The sequence below is a fragment of the Canis aureus genome, chromosome 29 (assembly GCF_053574225.1).
Source record: "Canis aureus isolate CA01 chromosome 29, VMU_Caureus_v.1.0, whole genome shotgun sequence".
Taxonomy (NCBI): Eukaryota; Metazoa; Chordata; class Mammalia; order Carnivora; family Canidae; genus Canis; species Canis aureus.
Genome location: NC_135639.1, coordinates 13,464,319 through 13,487,164, shown reverse-complemented (window position 1 = coordinate 13,487,164; position 22,846 = coordinate 13,464,319). Strand labels below are relative to the sequence as shown.

The 22,846-nt window shown below is 37.1% G+C and overlaps 2 protein-coding genes across 8 annotated transcripts in view; one reads left to right on the top strand and one right to left on the bottom strand.

Annotated features, from left to right (window-relative positions):
• Nucleotides 1–22,846, bottom strand: part of PDZD8 (PDZ domain containing 8) — an 82,921-nt gene that overhangs the window by 13,572 nt on the left and 46,503 nt on the right. The window lies entirely within an intron of this gene.
• SLC18A2 (solute carrier family 18 member A2) overlaps nt 1–22,846 on the top strand; it is a 114,670-nt gene that overhangs the window by 53,830 nt on the left and 37,994 nt on the right. For all 5 annotated transcript variants that reach the window (XM_077877486.1, XM_077877481.1, XM_077877484.1 and 2 more), the window contains one exon: nt 17,724–17,891. The gene's annotated coding sequence lies outside the window, so the exon portion shown is untranslated. The remainder of the gene's footprint in view (nt 1–17,723; nt 17,892–22,846) is intronic.

Sequence of the window (22,846 nt, the reverse complement as noted above, 5' to 3'; positions counted from 1 at the left end):
CGAGGGTTAACGAGGTGGAAGAACGAGTGAGTGACATAGAAGACAAGTTGATGGCAAAGAGGGAAACTGAGGAAAAAAGAGACAAACAATTAAAAGACCATGAAGATAGATTAAGGGAAATAAACGACAGCCTGAGGAAGAAAAACCTATGTTTAATTGGGGTTCCCAAGGGCGCCAAAAGGGACAGAGGGCAGAATATGTATTTGAACAAATCCTAGCTGAAGACTTTCCTAATCTGGGAAGGGAAACAGGCATTCAGATCCAGGAAATAGAGAGATCCCCCCCTAAAATCAATAAAAAACGTTCAACACCTCGACATTTAAATAGTTAAGCTTGCAAATTTCAAAGATAAAGAGAAGATCCTTAAAGCAGCAACAGACAAGAAATCCCTGACTTTTATGGGGAGGAGTATTAGGGTAACAGCAGACCTCTCCACAGAGACCTGGCAGGCCAGAAAGGGCTGGCAGGATATATTCAGGGTCCTAAATGAGAAGAAAATGCAACCAAGAATACTTTATCCAGCAAGGCTCTCATTCAAAATGGAAGGAGAGATAAAGAGCTTCCAAGACAGGCAGGAACTGAAAGAGTATGTGACCTCCAAACCAGCTCTGCAAGAAATTTTAAGGGGGACTCTTAAAATTCCCCTTTAAGAAGAAGTTCAGTGGAACAATCCACAAAAACAAGGACTGAATAGATATCATGATGACACTAAACTCATATCTCTCAATAGTAACTCTGAACGTGAATGGGCTTAATGACCCCATCAAAAGGCGCAGGGTTTCAGACTGGATAAAAAAGCAGGACCCATCTATTTGCTGTCTACAAGAGACTCATTTTAGACAGAAGGACACCTACAGCCTGAAAATAAAAGGTTGGAGAACCATTTACCATTCGAATGGTCCTCAAAAGAAAGCAGGGGTAGCCATCCTTATATCAGATAAACTAAAATTTACCCCAAAGACTGTAGTGAGGGATGAAGAGGGGCAATATAACATACTTAAAGGGTCTATCCAACAAGAGGACTTAACAATCCTCAATAAATATGCCCCGAATGTGGGAGCTGCCAAATATATAAATCAATTAATAACCAAAGTGAAGAAATACTTAGATAATAATGTACTTATACTTGGTGACTTCAATCTAGCTCTTTCTATACTCGATAGGTCTTCTAAGCACAACATCTCCAAAGAAACAAAAGCTTTAAATGATACACTGGACCAGATGGATTTCACAGATATCTACAGAACTTTACATCCAAACTCAACTGAATACACATTCTTTTCAAGTGTACATGGAACTTTCTCCAGAATAGACCACATACTGGGTCACAAATCGGGTCTGAACCGATACCAAAAGACTGGGATCGTCCCCTGCATATTCTCAGACCATAATGCCTTGAAATTAGAACTAAATCACAACAAGAAGTTTGGAAGGACCTCAAACACGTGGAGGTTAAGGACCATCCTGCTAAAAGATGAAAGGGTCAACCAGGAAATTAAGGAAGAATTAAAAAGATTCATGGAAACTAATGAGAATGAAGATACAACTGTTCAAAATCTTTGGGATGCAGCAAAAGCAGTCCTAAGGGGGAAATACATCACAATACAAGCATCCATTCAAAAACTGGAAAGAACTCAAATATAAAAGCTAACCTTACACATAAAGGAGCTAGAGAAAAAACAGCAAATAGATCCTACACCCAGCAGAAGAAGAGAGTTAATAAAGATTCGAGCAGAACTCAACGAAATCGAGACCAGAAGAACTGTGGAACAGATCAACAGAACCAGGAGTTGGTTCTTTGAAAGAATTAATAAGATAGATAAACCATTAGCCAGCCTTATTAAAAAGAAGAGAGAGAAGACTCAAATTAATAAAATCATGAATGAGAAAGGAGAGATCACTACCAACACCAAGGAATACAAATGATTTTTAAAACATATTATGAACAGCTATACACCAATAAATTAGGCAATCTAGAAGAAGTGGACGCATTCCTGGAAAGCCACAAACTACCAAAACTGGAACAGGAAGAAATAGAAAACCTGAACAGGCCAATAACCAGGGAGGAAATTGAAGCAGTCATCAAAAACCTCCCAAGACACAAAAGTCCAGGGCCAGATGGCTTCCCAGGGAAATTCTATCAAACGTTTAAAGAAGAAACCATACCTATTCTACTAAAGCTGTTTGGAAAGATAGAAAGAGATGGAGTACTTCCAAATTCGTTCTATGAGGCCAGCATCACCTTAATTCTAAAACCAGACAAAGACCCCACCAAAAAGGAGAATTACAGACCAATATCCCTGATGAGCATGGATGCAAAAATTCTCAACAAGATACTAACCAATAGGATCCAACAGTACATTAAGAAAATTATTCACCATGACCAAGTAGGATTTATCCCCGGACATAAGGCTGGTTCAACACTTGTAAAACAATCAATGTGATTCATCATATCAGCAAGAGAAAAACCAAGAACCATATGATCCTCTCATTAGATGCAGAGAAAACATTTGACAAAATACAGCATCCATTCCTGATCAAAACTCTTCAGAGTGTAGGGATAGAGAGAACATTCCTCGACATCTTAAAAACCATCTACAAAAAGCCCACAGCAAATATCATTCTCAATGGGGAAGCACTGGGAGCCTTTCCCCTAAGATCAGGAACAAGACAGGGATGTCCACTCTCACCACTGCTATTCAACATAGTACTGGAAGTCCTAGCCTCAGCAATCAGACAACAAAAAGGCATTAAAGGCATTCAAATTGGCAAAGAAGAAGTCAAACTCTCCCTCTTCGCCGATGACATGATACTCTACATAGAAAACCCAAAGCCTCCACCCCAAGATTGCTAGAACTCATACAGCAATTTGGTAGCGTGGCAGGATACAAAATCAATGCCCAGAATTCAGTGGCATTTCTATACACTAACAATGAGACTGAAGAAAGAGAAATTAAGGAGTCAATCCCATTTACAATTGCACCCAAAAGCATAAGATACCTAGGAATAAACCTAACCAAAGAGGTAAAGGATCTATACCCTACAAACTATAGAACACTCCTGAAAGAAATTGAGGAAGACACAAAGAGATGGAAAAATATTCCATGCTCATGGATTGGCAGAATTAACAATGTGAAAATGTCAATGTTACCCAGGGCAATTTACACGTTTAATGCAATCCCTATCAAAATACCATGGACTTTCTTCAGAGAGTTAGAACAAATTATTTTAAGATTTGTGTGGAATCAGAAAAGACCCTGAATAGCCAGGGGAATTTTAAAAAAGAAAACCATAGCTGGGGGCATCACAATGCCAGATTTCAGGTTGTACTACAAAGCTGTGGTCATCAAGACAGTGTGGTACTGGCACAAATACAGACACATAGATCAATGGAACAGAATAGAGAACCCAGAAGTGGACCCTCAACTTTATGGTCAACTAATATTCGATAAAGGAGGAAAGACTATCCATTGGAAGAAAGACAGTCTCTTCAATAAATGGTGCTGGGAAAACTGGACATCCACCTGCAGAAGAATGAAACTAGACCACTCTCTTTCACCATACACAAAGATAAACTCAAAATGGATGAAAGATCTAAATGTGAGACAAGATTCCATCAAAATCCTAGAGGAGAACACAGGCAACACCCTTTTTGAACTCAGCCACAGTAACTTCTTGCAAGATACATCCACGAAGGCAAAAGAAACAAAAGCAAAAATGAACTATTGGGACTTCATCAAGATAAGAAGCTTTTACACAGCAAAGGATACAGCAGCAAAACTAAAAGACAACCTACAGAATGGGAGAAGATATTTGCAAATGACGTATCTGATAAAGGGCTAGTTTCCAAGATCTATAAAGAACTTAATTAAACTCAACACCAAAGAAACAAACAATCCAATCATGAAATGGGCAAAAGACATGAAGAGAAATCTCACAGAGGAAGACATAGACATGGCCAACATGCACATGGGAAAATGCTCTGCATCACTTGCCATCAGGGAAATACAAATCAAAACCACAATGAGATACTACCTCACACCAGTGAGAATGGGGAAAATTAACAAGGCAGGAAACCACAAATGTTGGAGAGGATGCGGAGAAAAGGGAACCCTCTTACACTGTTGGTGGGAATGTGACCTGGTGCAGCCACTCTGGAAAACTGTGTGGAGGTTCCTCAAAGAGTTAAAAATAGACCTGCCCTACAACCCAGCAATTGCACTGTTGGGGATTTACCCCAAAGATACAGATGCAATGAAACGCCGGGACACCTGCACCCCGATGTTTATAGCAGCAATGGCCACAATAGCCAAACTGTGGAAGGAGCCTCGGTGTCCATCTAAAGATGAATGGATAAAGAAGATGTGGTTTATGTATACAATGGAATATTACTCAGCCATTAGAAATGACAAATACCCACCATTTCCTTCAACGTGGATGGAACTGGAGGGTATTATGCTGAATGAAGTAAGTCAATTGGAGAAGGACAAACATTAAATGTTCTCATTCATTTGGGGAATATAAATAATAGTGAAAGGGAATATAAGGGAAGGGAGAAGAAATGTGTGGGAAATATCAGAAAGGGAGACAGAACATAAAGACTCCTAACTCTGGGAAACGAACTAGGGGTGGTGGAAGGGGAGGAGGGCAGGGGGTGGGGGTGAATGGGTGACGGGCACTGGGGGGTGGGCACTTGACAGGATGAGCACTGGGTGTTATTCTGCATGTTGGTAAATTGAACACCAATAAAAAATTTATTTTAAAAAAATTTAATGAAAGATGTGTAGAACCTGTATGCTGAAAACTATAAAACACTGCAATGGAAAATGAAAGAAAACCAAAATAAATGGAGAATGATACCATGATCACAGACTGGAAAACTCATTACTGTTAAGATGCCAATTCTCCCCAAATTTATCTACAGATTTGAACAGAAATCTCTGCAGGCCTCTGGAGAGGTACAGTCAAAGGCAAGTAAAGGTCCTAGAATATTCAAACCCATCCTTAAATAGAACAGGGATATAGGACTATACTCTGATTTCAAGGCTTACTGTATACAGCACATACAACATAGATAAATCTCAAAGACATGTGGAATAAGAGGAGTCAAACACAAAAGACCATATGCTCATGATGATTCAATTTGTATGAAATTCTAGGAAATGCAAAATTAGAGTGACAGAAAACAGATTAGTACTTGTCAAGGACAGGGGGGTCAGAGACAGCAGATTGAGGGCATACAGTAGCAGAAATAAAATTTTCAGGGAATGGAAATATTCTATATCCTGACTGGGGTAAAGATTACATGACTGCATACAATTACCAAAATTTATCAACTGTACACTCAGCTTTATTACAGTATAATTTAAATGCAATAAATTCACTATTAAAAATAAAGCAAAAAACAAATCCTCAATGTGCCATTTTTGTTGTAAGATGCTTAAATATATAGACTACTGATAATGCATTCAAATAGCCCTTAGTTTTCCAAATTGATTAATTTAATAAAAACAACTTGGGATGAATTTGGATGGTCCTTAAGTCAATCAGGAAGGAGAACAACATTTAGATAGTTTTTCCGTTTAACTTATGTCAATCAAATGTACAGATAACTGGAAATACTACACTGCGAATACAGAATTAAACTAGACATAACTATAAGAACAAACTGTATCTGAAAAAAAAACCCAACACTTGAAAATGTAACCCATTTTAATTTTATGTACTGTTAAATCACCAAAGAATATGAATACACTTTTAATTTTTATCAAATACTTGCATGTGGTTAAAAAAAAATCAAATACATAAAATAACATACTAAAAAGAAACAGTCCTTTCTTTTTAAGCCCCTTACTCCCACACTATAGAAACTACCCTTAAACTTTTGTAGTTGTTTAGGGATTATCTTTTCTTCCCCTAGAGAATACGTTATTGCCCAATGTATCAAATTTTAGACAATCTGCTGACTTCCCACTGTAACAGACAAGGATGTTAGCTCCACCTTTCTTTCTCAAAATTATAGTAGAGTTACATCACTATTTTTAGCTCCTCTAAATATCCTCTTTATAATTTTAATTAATACACTTATATTTCTATTTATTTCATTTTTCTTGATATTAGGACTCTAATATCACCTTCACCTCTGCTCTTTACCTTCTAAACTCTACCATCAGAGGTGTTAACTATTAATTTTCTAACTCAAATTAAGTTATCAAGTTTGATTCTAAAAGCTACCGAGCAGTACTGCTTACAATTATTGTAACTAAATAAATGTTTATTGTAAAGCGAACATTTATTACTATATTTTTTGTCTTGTAGAGCTTTTCTTTTTTAAAATTTTTATTTATTTATGAGAGAGAGAGAGAGAGGTAGAGACAGGCAGAGAAAGAAGTAAGCTCCATGCAGGGAGCCCAATGTGGGACTCAATCCTGGGACTCCAGGATCACGCCCTGGGCTGAAGGTAGGCAGACGCTCAACCGCTGAGCCACCCAGGTATCTCGAGCCTTTTGATTTTCTTTGGAGTTTTTTTTTTTTTTTTTTCAACAACATAGCTTTCACTGTAAATGCAGAATTTATGTAAGTATGGCTTGGGCGGCTAGCTCTTAAATTCATCTATCCATTTGTTTACATATTATTTAGTACCCAGCTGAAGAATACCCACCCTTTGCCTTCTGCCAAAAAGAAGCCAGTTAATAAATGCAGAAGAAATGATAATACTAGAGAAATCAACTTCTTGCAACACTGTCCCCCCCTCAAAGGTAGAGACTGTTTTAGTTTTAGATTAAAACAAAACAAAACAGGACACAGGGACTAAAGATGCAACAACCCAATATTATCTATGAATACTGATCAGATATCAGTTTTGAAAGAAAAAAAGGCTATAAAAATATTTATGGGACATTGGGGGCACTTTAATATAGATTATTAGGTAAAATTAAAGAATTAATAATTTTCTTATGTGTGATAGTGGTTATTATGGTTATATAAAATGCTCCATTTTTAGAGGACTCATACTAAAATATTTAGGGATGAAATATCTACATGTTGATGTCTACAATAATCCTTGACCATGATTTGAGGCAAATGTAACTGATACAGTTACAAAAAAAAAAAAAAATAAGTAACTGGGATGCCTGGGTGGCTCAGTGGTTGAGCGTCTGCCTTTGGCTCACGTCGTGATCCCGGAGTCCCAAGATCGAGTCCCACATCGGGCTCCCTGCACAAAGCCTGCTTCTCCTTTTTCTGCCTGTCTCTGCCTCTCTCTCTCATAAATAAATAATTTTTTTTTTTTTTTTTAAAGAATGCTAGATAGAAACAACAACAAAAATGTAACTGAATGTCATTGGTAAAATGAAATCTCCATCTCAAATGCGGGGCTCTGAAAAGGCTCAGTTATTATTATTGTTATTAGCAAAACTTAGTACTGCTAGTTAAAAATGGGAGTACAAAAGGAAATTTTTTAAAAACCATTCTGTTGTGAATGAATTCAATATTGTAGCCAAGGAAACAAGGGCAAACTATTATGACACAAACATCAATTCAGGACATTAGAATATGAAACTATCTTATATTGGGCAAACATTAATTTAGTTTTATAGGATCAAGACTGAGAAGCTAAGTTTATAATAATTTAAAAAACTGTCTTATTAAAAAAGACAAAGATGGTGACTGGTGTCAACAGTTAGTAAAAGAACAATAGCCAGTTCAAACCCATTAGAAATACAATGGCTAGAGGCACCTGGGTGGCTCGGTGGTTGAGCATCAGCCTTTGTCTCAGGTCATGATCCTGGGGTCCTGGGACTGAGGCCCACACTCCACACAGGGGAGCTTCTCCCTCTATGTCTCTGCCTCTCTCTCTGTGTCTCTCATGAATAAATAAATTTAAAAAAATACAATGGGCTCAAGCAGTGGGCTTACTTCCAAAAAGGTAGGAATTATGGCCTAAATGGTAGTATTTATCTACTTTTTCACAAAATTGTAAGTTTTCATCTTATAGGGAGAGAAAAAACTGTATTTCTTATGACCAAATAAAGTATTATGGAGAAAAAATGAACATGGAACAGTATTATATTGTCCTTTGGGCTGCTGAGCATGAAATCCATTTTAGGAGGGGGGGTAGAGGGAGAGAGAGAATCTTAAGCAGGCTCCACACTCAGCATGGAGTCCAATATGGGACTTAATCTCAGGATAAGCCAAAACCAAGAGTCAGATGCTTAACTGACTGAACCACCCAGGTACCCTTGGTCAGGAAATCTTTATTAAAAAAAGAAAAGGGGGATGAAAGTAGAGGGGAAATGTCTGTGGTAACAAATCTAGGTAGACATTAAGGTGGGGGGACTCCAGGATCATGCCCTGAGCCGAAGGCAAATGCTTAACTGCTGAGCCACCTAGGCATCCCTATTTTATTATTTGTTATAAATATGTCCCTTAGGGGATCCCTGGGTGGCTCAGAGGTTTAGTGCCTGCCTTCGGCCTAGGGCATGGTCCTGGAGTCCCGGGATCGAGTCTCACATCGGGCTCCCTGCATGGAGTCTGCTTCTCTCTCTGCCTGTGTCTCTGAGCCTCTCTCTCTCATGAATAAATTAAAAAAAAAAAATCTTTAAAATAAATAAATAAATAAATAAATAAATAAATAAATAAATAGCTCCCTTAAACCTGTATTTTGTGGCATGACTGATATTTTACAAGAGAAGTAAGAATTAGTAAGTTAGTACATATTAAATGCTTACTATGTGCTTAGCAGATACTAATGTTTGTCATGTTCTCCCTTGCTCTGGGTCTATCTCTGCAACTCTCTAATTCCCAGTATGGTTATGGTGGGAAATGGCCATGCTTATATAATATGGTCCTACTGCTCTGCCTCATTATATGGGCCAGGGCACATACTTGACCCAAGTTGGACCAATCAGAGTTCCTTCCTGGATGGTGGGAATGCAGATTCAGAGATTCCTTGAATGGGACAAACATAAGTGTTGCTATAGGCCATCTGTGAATCTTCCTATGAACTAAGAAACAAATCCAGTCTGCAGAGTGAATAAGGTATATAAACAACCAGAAGCAGAGAGGAAAGACAGGCCTGACAGTGGTTTAGTTTCTGGTTCCAGTTTGTTTCTAAGGCCTAGCTGCACTCCTGCTAAGAGCTAAGCCAAATCTAACCCACAAAACCATGAACAGTGGCCCTTATATCCACCTGTGGCATCTATGCAACACCAAAAATGTACCCCTTTTTTACTTTAGCTAGTTTTAGTAGGTATTTGTTGCAAACAAGTTCTAACTTAACAAACACTGTGTTATAGACAATATCTGATTAAGCTCAAAGTGCTGTATTTACTAAACTGGAAAGCTACAAATACATCATAAAAGTTAGAAAACCTTCCTCTGTGGCTTAGCCTGTGTCAACTGGCCTGAATTTCGTTAAAACCAAAAAGATTTTAACTGGAGGAGAAATATTATTTCTAGTATTTTCTGAATTACATACAAAAAAAGTTTATCAATTGTCAAGAACTACTGACACATACTAACTAAACAGCAATTACATGCAGTGAATCACAAGTCAATATATACAAGATTGCAGACAGCCTGCATTTAACTTCACCAATAATGTCAGACACAGGTTAAAAAATTCTAGCTGTATGTGCATCTATCTTGTGGAGAGCAATTTAGTAAAAACACCAAGATAACCTTTAAGAGCTCTCATACTCTGACATCCTTTTAGCCTTTCTTGGACTCAGCTGGGATGCTGTATTTTCACCTGGGGGGAAAACAACATATTGATTTTAAATTTCTTCCTTATATGCACATAATTTTATACAATGGATAAGAAAAGGATATATTTTAATAACACATCAATATAGCTCTTTTACAAACTAGAAGTTCTGTTTTATACAAGCTTTTAACATTGAGGGGGAAAAAACCCCCAGAAGTACAAGAAAAAGGATCACTAAGTCAAAGACCCTAATTTACTGTGACCAGGTATACTTTGGAGTATTCTTTCATCAAATATGTTTCTGAAAAAGACATCTGAGAATTATTTCCCAGCTTTTTCTAGTAGAGTAGTGGGGCAGGGATGGGAGAAATGACACAACAATCTGTACACATATGTCACAACGCCAGTATATAATGGAACATCTATCAGCAGGCTTTTCAATGCAAATAATCATTCCCTTTTTAAAAAGATTTTATTCATTCATTCATGAGAGACACACACAGAGAGGCAGAGACATAGGCAGAAGGAGAAGCAGGCTCCCCATGGGGAGTTTGATGTGGGACTCGATCCCAGGACTCTAGGATCACACCCAGAGCCCAAGGCAGATGCTCAACCACTGAGCCACTCAGGTGTCCTGCAAATAATCATTCCTAGTCTCCCTGGTCCATAATGTAAACCAATACCTTTTCTACCAGAGTTCTCATTACAATTTAAAAAGATGCTCATGGTCTTCAGAGCATGTATTCTGTAACTCCTTCCCAAAATGAAATGGTGTTAACATTTTCAGAAAAAAATCAATGGTGATCTAAGAAATAGACATTTAACAAAACTTACAGCAAAGCTACCAAGGAAGAAAGTAACGGGGACAAAAGACAAATTTAATTTGGCACTTGAAGGAGCAGTACGTTTATCAGGAAGCCAGGTCAGGAGTAGAGGCAATGTGTCTAACAATGAGAGCAGTGGGTCTGAAGGGAGGAGATGAAAGCTAGTATGGCATATTTGAAGAAATGAAGGAAGTTTAGTATTACAGCTCTTTGACAAGTTCCCATGTGAAGAGGGAGGAAACCTTGTTTCATTCAACTAAATGATCTTTCGAAAGGAAGAGAATCAATTCCACCACCAATGTTATGCCCAAGATATTCAAACGTTAATAAATAATAACTATGGTATAAGAAGCATTTGGATGTGCTAATCAACACTATAATGTGACTGCAAACTTGAATAATATTTAATCCACACTGATCATTCATGCACCTTGAAAAAACGCCCAATTTTACAAATACTAGAACAAAGGGGAAGGTTTATCTAAAAAAAAAAAATCTAAAAAGTCAAATGTTCAAAAGAGGTTTCAAATTGTTTCAAAGTTTGATTATTTGTTATAAGATATACTATTCACAAAAATGTTTTATAAATATACATATATTTGTAAACCATTAAGAGCTTCTCCTTCTATCGGTCACTGATGTAGATTATCCAAATTTCCAAATTATCCAAATTTTGAATTCTGAACTCAGGTACTCTAAACTTAAAGCTCAAGGCCATAAAACACAAACCAAAGTAGTTTGAAAATAGAATTCTTCCATGGACACACTTTATTTACTTAACCAAAATGTGAATGCTGAGAAAGAGGCACTTCATAAATTACTAAATGAAGACTGAGGCTCTAAAAAAAATCATACAGTTCTTGCTTTTCTCAGGGCAATCTGCCATTGAGATGAGGAACTTGTGACTTAGAGTGATTGTTCTGACAGACTCCCTAGTGGGTAGTTAGGAAAGAGAATGTCTACATGTGATGGACAAAATGGTGAGAAGCACAGAAACAGGTCTGACTTGGGCGACACAACCGTTAGCTCTAAGTTTCCAGGTGAGCTCAGCCTAGCGGTGTTGCTTGCCTGGCTGCAGGGCCAGCATCCAAGTGGAAAGGTCTATGAACTACTTCTTTCCCACCTATCTGGGTGGTTTGAAACTTAATTTCCTTTTCTCCCTTTCTTTCTGTACGGGGGTGGGGGTGAGGGATGGGGGGGGGGGTGGTAAGGACCCTGAGTCAGCCACCAAAGACCCAGGACAACAAGATTAAACAAGGAAGACAAACTACACTTAATTTGGCTCTTCCCAGGTGGCCAGAGAGTGGATTATGTCAGGGCTGTGATGGTCTGGAACAGGAAGAGCTTCCTATAGGATTTTTTTTTTTTTTTTTTTTTTTAGAAGCATGTTGATGGGAGACAGCTAAGTGACAAGCATCTGGCTCTACAAGAGGAGGCCTCTGAAGGAGGAGCTGTCTACATTAAATATTTTTTGGATGGGAATTTCCTACTTACTGCAGTATTCAACTATTGCTGTACTGATTTGCAGTGGTTTTGTTGCCTACTGTTTTTTAAAAACTGAAAACATACATTCTTTCAACTATACTATGAGTTTCTGAAGACTGGCTAAGAGCCTCTACAGCACAAATTGATGTGGGATACTCATGTTTCTAGCAACACCTCTACCCTCCTCCAGGACTCTTTTCTGTACCATCCCAGTTCTCTAGCTTCACCTACTTCCTCACAGATCACAGAGATTTGACCTGTTTTCCTCTCCTTTAAAAAACTGCCATCACCTAGGGTTCAGCCTGGCTTCCTAATTCCTATTACCCCAGAAAAGTGCACTATTCTTATTGATGTGCCCTCTGGTTTGGGTACACATCCTAAGCAGGGATAAAATTAGAATAACAAGTGCAGAGACTCTAAAAACAATTAGCTTATAAATTTTGTAAGTTTTTGAAAATACATGCCTGAAAGTAGAACTATTTTGTTTATGCCAATTGAATACCCTGGATCTTCTGCAATCATTCAAATTCGAAAACTTTTCTTCAGAAACTCTTCTACTAATACAGCAAACATTTCTGTCAGAAAGTCACTTGAGTTTGAAAAATCTGGTCCCCATGTTCATGAGAATATAATACAGATCCTTTGGTCAAAGTAGCCCAAACTCTGATGTGAAGATTTTCAGAAGGTAACTAAAAATCTCCTTTTTTGATGGGCCGTTATCTAGACTACTTTAGGTGGCTTGCTTATGGCTCTGGCAATTGAATTCTGAGTATCAGAGATCTAGGAAATTATGATTACAGTACTGAAGATTTATTCCCTAAACTCTGAATTACAATTGAGAAGTCAGGATTTCTAAAACTAGAACTTTTATATTAAATTACTGAGCTGTATGCAAGGGTAACGTTATGTACTACATACTCAGCACAGAATGTGGCAGAGGTGTAACATTCTGGTCATTTCTTTGAATACCAGATGTCAGACCAATCTGCTTATGGTTACAGGGCACAAATTACTGCCAGGCTAGAAACCAACAGCTTAGCGTCCATCTCAATTAGAAGTAGCAACAACATGCTGTGGAAGATCTTGGGCCAGATTTCATATTTTACCACCCATCACTTTTAAAAATCACAACAATAAGTGACGATCCTACCACAAGGAGAAGCATATGCTCATGTTCACAGCCATTTTCTCTCTTTGAGTTAAGTAACACAAGTAACATTTCGCTCAATTCTGAAGTGACAGAGCTAGAACTAGAGTACTATTACTCGACAGCTGCTTATAAAGCACATTTTGATAAATTAGAATTCTGAGAAGTTAATAAAACAATTTCTAGGTTCTAGAATGAAAATGGACACATACGGGAAGAAAGAAAATAGAGAGTTCCTAAAGGGTCATTCTATATCAATCCAACCTACTTTTTTTTTTTTTATTTATTCATGAGAGAGAGAGACAGACAGAGAGACAGAGACGGAGACACAGACAGAGGGAGAAGCAGGCTCCATACAGGGAACCCGATGTGGGACTTGATCCTAGGTCTCCAGGACCATGCCCTGGACTGAAGGTGGCATCAAACCGCTGAGCCAGCTGGGCTGCCCGATCCAACCTACTTTTAAGCACAAACAGGTTTGACAACACAGAAGATGCAAACTGAAATACTGCATGGGACCCTCAACTACTGAGCAATTGTGTGCTGCTCCTGAGAACTCAACTACATTCTCAGCCACCTTCTATTTAGGTCCACCCCCATCTAACAGGAAAGAGGAGGCACCATATCTATCAGCAGTCTTTTCTGAAACTGTCTCGTATGAGTAAAGAGGATTCACAATTTGTACATAATCATACTATCTTTTTCAAAGAAGGTATATAACTCTGGAAACAAATACGGCAAATATCTTGTTTTTATCTCTTGGCATTAAAATTACTATCAACTCCTAAAGAACTTTTCAAAGATGTGTAGTTAAAATTTACTTCATAAAGATTTAAATTAGAACAGTTCTTAAACTTATAAGCCAGATAAACGAAAAAGAATCTGTCAGGTAAAGAAGTGCTACTGCAGAACTAAATTTTCATGCTCCTGTCCCAAATGAGAACAAAAATTATTTTATTTTATTTTTTATTTTTATTTATTTTTATTTTATGATAGTCACAGAGAGAGAGAGAGAGAGAGAGAGAGAGAGGCAGAGACACAGGCAGAGGGAGAAGCAGGCTCCATGCATCGGGAGCCCGACGTCGGATTCGATGCCGGGTCTCCAGGATCGCGCCCTGGGCCAAAGGCAGGCGCCAAACCACTGCGCCACCCAGGGATCCCAATACACAAAAATTATTTTAAAAAAAGAATTCTTAAAGGGGCATATTTGAATAGTACAGTGAATAAATCCTAAATTCTCTCACTTTGATTTTTACATGTGAACAGTTTGTCAGTAGAATGCCTCAATTTTTAGTAACCAGCTCTTAATGGATAGTTAACAAAGCAACACTGGAATCAGCCCCTCCTTAGCACTAGGGTGGTTTCAAAAGTCTTTTTTGAAGAAAAACTGCAATGTCTGGGATGGCATGTATTCAGTGCTGGGTTTCTAATGTGCATTAGTTTGGAGATCTCAGATGAGTGACTTAGCCTCTGTGGGTCTTATGTGTATACAGTGAATACTAGCATCTATCACACTGGTTGTCAAAATTAAAGAAACTATAGGAATAAATGACTAGAATAATCTAGGCACTTCCATGGTCTCTCCTCGGCTAGAACAGGAAGACTCCTTTTGGGAGTGAAAATAAAAATACAACGAGGCCCCTCAATCTTCAAAACAGAATGCCAGCTTGGAAACTTCTCTGATAACCTGGTCTCAAGCAACTGGATGGTAAATTAGAACTGCATCCTTTGGTCATCTCATCTAAGAGACAACAAAGATATAGAAAATGTGCTGAAAAAGTAAAGTCCATTATACAAAAACAGAGATCTAAGAACAAAAATTAAAAATGATCCTCTAAGTTCAAAGGCTGTTAGGAAAGAAATCATATCAAAATAACTACCCGCAATGTACTTAGGTTTCTTCTCTCTCTTTCTAAATCTGATTGAAGTTTCCATTAATGCTATGATTTGGAACTAATTTAAATTTTATATAACCATTCCGGTGAAATAAAAACCTCTGAGAAGTATGCAGAATCTGAGTTATTATGGAAACAACAGAGTGGAACATTGTTGCCCATTTAAATTTCTCTGTCAAATAGCTCCGATTCAGATCACCAAGTCTACCCTCAGCTTCATATACTATCACTGTACTTCTGCAGGGGGATTTACATCTTACTAAGGAACTATTAAAGAGTCAGATTTTTTTTTTTTGACTTTTATCTTGAAATAATTTCCAACTTGAGGAAAGATGCAAAAATAGTACAAAAGATTTCCACTTTATCCTGAATCCAGACTTCCCAGTTGTTAACATTTTGCCACATTTGGTTCTCTCTGCATATTTTTTTTTCTGAGCCATCTGAAAATAAGATGCAGACATAATGCCTCCTTTGCCCCTAAATATTTGAGTGTTTCCTAACAAGGACATTTTCTTATAACCACAGTACAGAGATCAAAGTCAGAAAAATTAACACATACAATCTACAGACTATATTCTAGGTGGACTGCAACTGTGTACCAATAGCCTTTTTTTTTTTGGTAGTCTGACCAAAGAATCACTTAGATCAAGGGCCAGCAAACTGTAACCTGGGGACTGTTTTTAAAGAAGTTTTACTAAAAAACAGCCATATTATTTAATTATTGTCTGTAGCTGCTTTCAGGTTAGAACAGCAGAGTTGAGTAGCTGTGACTGTAACTATCTGACTTGCAAAGTCTAAAATATTTACTGTCTGGCTTTTTATAGAAAAAGTATGCCAAATCATGACTTAAAGAATGGATGTGCATGGATATACTCAGAATGTCATTACAGATTTCTTTACAACATCAAAAAATTGGAAAAGTCCACACATTCATCAATAAATGACACCGGTTAGATAAACACACATAGTGGTGTATCAGGCAGAAATAAAAACAGTAAGACATGTATATGGAAATAAAAATAGGCTCTCAGCATACCATTATTAAGCAGGAAAAAAAGGTGATTATGAAAGACGTGATTTCATTTTTTAAAAAAGATTTTATTTATTCATGAGAGACACACAGAGAGAGGCAGAGACATAGGCAGAGGGAGAAGCAGGCTCCCTGTGCGGATCCTGATCTAAGATTTGATCCCAGGATACTGGGATCATGACCTGAGCTAAAGGCAGATGCTCAACCACTGAGCCAGCCAGGCGCCACCTGATCTCATTTTTAAGGAACCATAAACATAACCTGTGAATAGTGTGTATATGCTTGTGTTTATAAAGTTCTTCTAAAAAGTTAACAGTGGTCTTCTTGGGTAATGGGATTATGGTTGGCTTTCGTTGTTTTCTTTATAGCCTTCTGATTTTTTTATATGGGTAAGAAATATAGCTCATACCAATTTCCAAAGATATCAATTTTATCTTACAGAAACTGTTGATTTTATTCTTAAATATGTATTTCCTCAAATTTCACACATAATGTATTACACAGGAATTAAAATTCTGCTTCATGATACCTACACTTCCTTATGCTCAATGGCTTCCCACTCAGACTTCTAACAACATTCTCAGTATTGACGAATTTACGAAAGATAATTCACACATCATTCATTTAGAAAACGAGCCATCTGTCCATAGTCTACGAGTCACTTGATAACCTTTAAAGAAATATAACGAATTACCCAGAGGTAGTCTTATTTACAATGATTAGTAAAACATTCTTATCTTTTCCAGTATAGAGCATACTGTTTATATATAAGCAGCTTTTAAATATAACCACTTATTTGTCTAGTATGATTCAATGTCCATGTAAATTAACATGCTTACAAATGAGAAACACAGCTGTCCCAAACCCGCTTTGAACTAGTCATGTTCAGTATTTATATGGAGAAATACATAGCACCTTATGGAAATACTAAAAAAAAGACTGACTTAACAGGACAAAGGAGTTAAGTGTGATCATTGTTGCCCTTTGCCCTTGCCCGTTTGAAGAACAAAAACTTCAACCTAGTTTTACTTTTAGCCTACTCATTTTAAATTACTAAACAATAGAACTTCACATTTACAGTAAAATGTAAAAAATGAGTGCTAGAGATCTATTTAGCCCCAGATATTACTACTTTCTAAATGTTCTAAAACTATGCTGTTAATTACAGATACCTAGACTTTTTCCTATGCTATGATATTAACGCTGTTTATTCCTTACAGGTTCTTGGTTTATCTTAAACCTTCCTGAAATTTAAATGCTTGTCCATGTTTTATCCTCACATGAGATGGGCAGCAGCTGGCTGATCTCTTACAAGAGCCCTTATTAGACACATTTTTTTTTTTAAACTTGCTAATGTTCTTAAAAGTCACTGTTTGGCCCTTAAGTCTTAAAAAATAAACAAAAAACACTATCCCACAACTGAAGAAGCGATTCCCCTGTCCTTTTCCATGTTGTTATAGGAAGGATTTAAAAGAATACATAAAATGTCAGCATTAAAAACATAGGAGCAAAGGAGTTGGCATTTTAGGTCCAGTTTGATAATAGTTACTAGTATAGTTATTATGGGCTGGATACTGTGCCAAATGTTTTACAGATATTTAAACCTTGTACTATTACTATTTTAAATCTATTTTAGAGACGAGGGAATAACTTGTTCCAAAGGCAGAGAACTAGAGTCAAAGAGGCCAGATCTGAACCCAGCAGTGGTGAGAATGGTACAGTAATTAAGAACACCAACTCTGGAGCCTCACTGCCTGGGGTGTGCAGACTGTCTTCACCACTTGCTGCTACCTGGGGGATCTGGGTAAGTTACTTTCTCTCTGTGTCTGTTTCCTCCTATATAAAATGGAGATGACAGCCTATTCTCATGGGGCTGCTAAGAAATTTAAATAGTTGTTGCATACAGAGTCTTACAATCATGACTGGCACAAGAAATTGCTCCTAATGACCATGAGACTGAACACATGTGGGCAGGGAGGTATATGCTACTGCAGGATCTCTGGTAACACCCAACGCTTTTCTAATTGTTTATTTCCTAGCTCTGCATCCTGCACCCAAGGCTATGACTCAGGAAATGAGCTACTTGGCTAAGTGGGCTTCTGTGGGCAGGTGCTACTGTGTCTAGAATGGGATGCTTTAGTTCATGACAAAGTATGGACTGAGTAAATGAGTGTTACTTGGACCACAGTAAACTAGAGGGTCTTGAGAAACAATTCAAAAACAGTGTTAAAACTTTTATTAATATTATTTTAACTTATTCTCAAAAACTCTTTTAAAAAATAGATTCTTACTTCTTTGTGAAACCATTCTGCTTCTCTTTATCCTATTTAAAAAAAGAGGTCTAAAAACAGAGCATATAACCCTAACTAAAGTGTGTTAAGGCCTTATATGACAGCATCGAAAATATAAAAACAAACAAAAAAATAGATCAAAGCAGCACATGAAAAAAATTCCATCTCTCTATTGACCTTTGATAACCACCGTACCTCAAACCCAACACAAACAAAACGAGACATTATTTCTCTTCTTCCTAACTCATGGCTCATCTTTCTGGCTTTGTCTCTCACTCTCCCCAAATCCACTCTTTATTTCCAGTGGTATCCAAGCCATATTGATCCTATTTTCCATTTTCATTACCGCCATTCTGGTTCAGCCTTTCACTGTCCCTCACTTCTACTTTTCATACCCTTCCTTTGTCAAGTCATCCTTGACTTTACCTTTACCTATTTGTTGCCAGATTTAGTAGTTACTATGTGCTATATGCCAGGTACTGAACTAGACATTTTAATATAGAGAATTTCATTTATCCCTCCTACAACCATGTGAAGCATGATCAGTCCCATTTTATAGAGAAATAAAGTATTTGTGGACGAGATGGGTTTGAGGGCTTTGACTAGGATCATGCTGCCAATAAGTGACCTAGCTAAGACTCAAATTCAGAGCCAGTCTGCCTTAAAGCAAGATTCTGATGAGATTACTTTCATTCTAAAAGCTTCCATAGCTCCTACTGTCTTGGAGAGTAACGGCTAAACTTCTTGGTCTGGTATTTAAAGCATTTCTATAATATGGTCCAATCTTTTTATTGTTGTTTTATATAATTTTCCTGTACTACCATAGTCTTTATTTAATCTGGACAACATGTATTCTGAACATACTCAAACATTCTCATTCTTTGTTTTTACCTCATGTCCTCCTCTTACTATCTCAAAATACTACATATACCTGGAAAGCTTGGCTCAACTGTCACCTCCTATTCTTTCCCAGTTGTCCTAGAATACCATCTCCCCTCATAATATTTAGTTTTGAAACTCTCTTAGAGCATTCAAATGCTGTTAGTACTGATGTTCACCATACTGTTGATCTTATTTCCTCACTGCTTATCTTCCTTTAAAGAGAAGACCATATTCTCATTGCTTACGCCTCATATTCAGCTTCTATTTCATATTCACATGGTGCCTTATACTGATTTGGAGAGTTGATGTTTCTATATTTTAACCTAAGTTCCTACTCTTTTCACAGTATTTCACAATCATATTAAACACACTAAGAAAATATGAAACAGATAACTGCATCCCTCATTTTTAACCAAAATGAACTTTAAGAGTGGAAATGCTCCATAGGATTTACTCCTAAAGCTTAAAAGGCATCTGGTTTACTTAAGAAGCCAAATTATAGAACACTACATATGGTTAAAATTCCACTGAGTCTCTCCTGTATTCACAAATATTATCAAATTGAACTAAACCAGAGGTTTCATAAAAACTGGCATTTTCAAAAAAGCTTTATTTGCTCTAATCTTTTTCTTCCTTTTGATAAGATTAAGAAGACTGTAAATGGCAAATGGTTAAATAGGAACACCAAAATGCTATCTGCAAGGCATCTGGCCTTAAGCAAACACACCAAAATGCCAACTCTGAAGCATCTAGTCTAATGTATTTATACATTTGTCTGTCTCAGTTCCTACTTGAAATCACAGTTCTTTAGGGTAACTCTTTTTGACTCTTTGTGTGTGTATATTCAACAACTTGCAGATAGATCTGGATAGCTATCATTCAGCAAGACTTCTAAAACTCTCCAAAACCAAAAAGGAAGTAGGACAAATAAATTTTAAGATCACAGTTATTTTATTTAGGCTACACTGAACTATACATATACACTTAGAATAAGAAATTCTTTTAATGCTTTTAATAATGCCATTAAACCATTATGTACCACATTTGTAAACTAAAACTCTTACTGTAAATACCAGGCTTTTAACAGAAGGAATACTGAGCAGTAAATCTCATTTTGCGACTAAGTTATGCTGAAATCTACAAGTCTAGAAGCAAAAAGGTTGAGGGTAAATAGAAGCTCCCAGCTAGTCAGTCATATTTAGTATTCCTGGAAACATTTACTGAATACCCACTAAATGCCAAGTGCTAAAAGCAAAAACAATCACAGTGTCTGCTGTAAAGAAAGACACTGGTGAAGTTAACACCAATAAAATTGTCACACAAATATAAATATGAATTCCCAACTATGAGAAATATTCCCAAGGCATTTCATGCTCATTAGGCAAAGTTTTTTTTAGAGGAACGATGATTGGTTGATATATCAGTCACAGTCTAATAAGGAAACAGAAAACATCTAAGTATTTGAAGCAGACATACTTCAAAAATGGGGAATGGCTACTCAATGATAGAACTGAAAATCAAACAGGGAGACAGTGGAGCAACTTAAATACTAGCAAAAGTCACAAGTCACCATCAACCTTAGGCTGGAAGGACAAGGGAGGAATTGATATTTGTAGGCCAGGGGCTACAGCATCCAGCATAAGCAGGAAATATAGTGGGCCTATCCCAGATTTGTATTTCAAAATGATCACTTATCCTCCTTCACCCTCCTAAGACACTAACTGCACAACTGGAACATACCAGGGTTTCTACTAGGTACAGTACACATAAACACAAAAAGAATACAGCATATTTATCTATGAAGTATATTAGCAAGTATGTAGTATGCAGAATTGTCAAACACCTTTTAAGTATCTTTCTTTTAGCATTTATGTCATCTGATCATCAATCATCAGGGACATAAGATTTATCTTCATTGCCCCTCAGACTTAGTTCCTTGTTCAGTATATTTGTTGATCATTCTGCTGTTTACTTTTTGTATTTATATGCTTCCATTAATCATTTACCCATCTTTGTATTTTGAGCTGAAGATCACTTTTCCCCATTCATTTACTACATATCACTATCTCGCTGCCATTTTAATTTTACTTTTCTCCCGATGTTATCTAGTTTATCTAGCTCTCATAAGTTTCTTGTATTATAGAAACCAGAAATGCACAAATAATTAATTCTGTGAGAATTTCATGGTTTTTAAATAAGTGTATTCATTTAGTGACATTACTCTCATGAAAAGCTGAAATTTCTTGCTTTACAGGCACAAAGATGTATTTATTTCTATAACGATCCTAGATCTCAATTATTTTAAACATAGTTTTGAATTCTTATGTAATTGTCCTAAGAGCTTTTTCTTCATTTTGTTCCTCTTAACTTGGAGCATCTTAGAAAAGTTTAGTGCCATGTGCAAATCTGATTCTGTTGTCCATCCTTCTTCTTGATCTGTGCTGTCCAACATAGTAGCTACTAGCACATGTGGCTACTGAGCACTTGAAATGTGGTTAGGATGAATTGTAATGTGCTATAATTGTAAAATATGCACCAGATTTCAAAGACTTTAAAGGAAAAAAACACTCTCATTTTTAATATTGATCACATGTTGAAATAACGATGTTTTGGGTACATGGCTCAAATAAAACATTACTAAAAATAAGTTCACTTGTTTAGCTTTTTAAAATGTGGCTACAAGAAAAATTTAAAATCACCTAAATGGCATACATTTGATTTCCATTGAACAGTGTGGTTTCAGATCATTTGTAGAAACTGATCCAAGTCCTGGACTCAATCATTCAGGATATTATGCTTGGTCATCTTTATCCTTAAGGCAGTTCTATGACAAAATATTATCCTGCTAATGAAATGATTTGGGAACCTTTGGTATGGTTCTTCATCAAAAACTCTGGGGCAGCCTGGCTGGCTCAGAGGTTTAGCGCTACCTTCGGTCCAGAGTGTGATCCTGGGGACTTGGGATCGAGTCCCATGTCGGGCTCCCGCATGGAGCCTGCTTCTCCCTCTGCCTGTGTCTCTGCCTCTCTCTCTCTCTGTCTCTCATGAATAAATAAAATCTTAAAAAAAAAAAAAAACAAACTCTGAAAGTTGACTGTTTCCATTTCTTCTATATGCTTGTTTAGCACTGCAATATTAGACAGGGAATGAGTTCTCTATATATTGTACTTTCTTCCAACATTATCTGCCCTCCACCAAGTGTTTCCTGCATTCAGTTGCTCCAACCTTTACTCTGAAAGTGTAGGGAGACTCACTAGGTTCTGTAATAAGGCACACTGCCTCTGAATCAGGCTCAATTTTAGAAGTTGAGCATGGCTGATCTTATTATGAAGGTCAACCTTCCATTCAGATCCCATATCCCTATAGTTTCAGAGCTATCCTTGCCTCTGCTCTAAACTGATTCCAGTACCACTACTCTCAAATTGTCTTCTAATTATTAGAATACCACTCGGTCCAGTATTTGTTAGAGTAGTGGGATTTAATGGAACAAGTATAGATCCTATATGCAAAAGGCTTTGGCTCTCCGTGTATGAGCAAAGTATTTCATAGACTCGTGTTACACGAGTTTCCAGTGTTACACATTTGG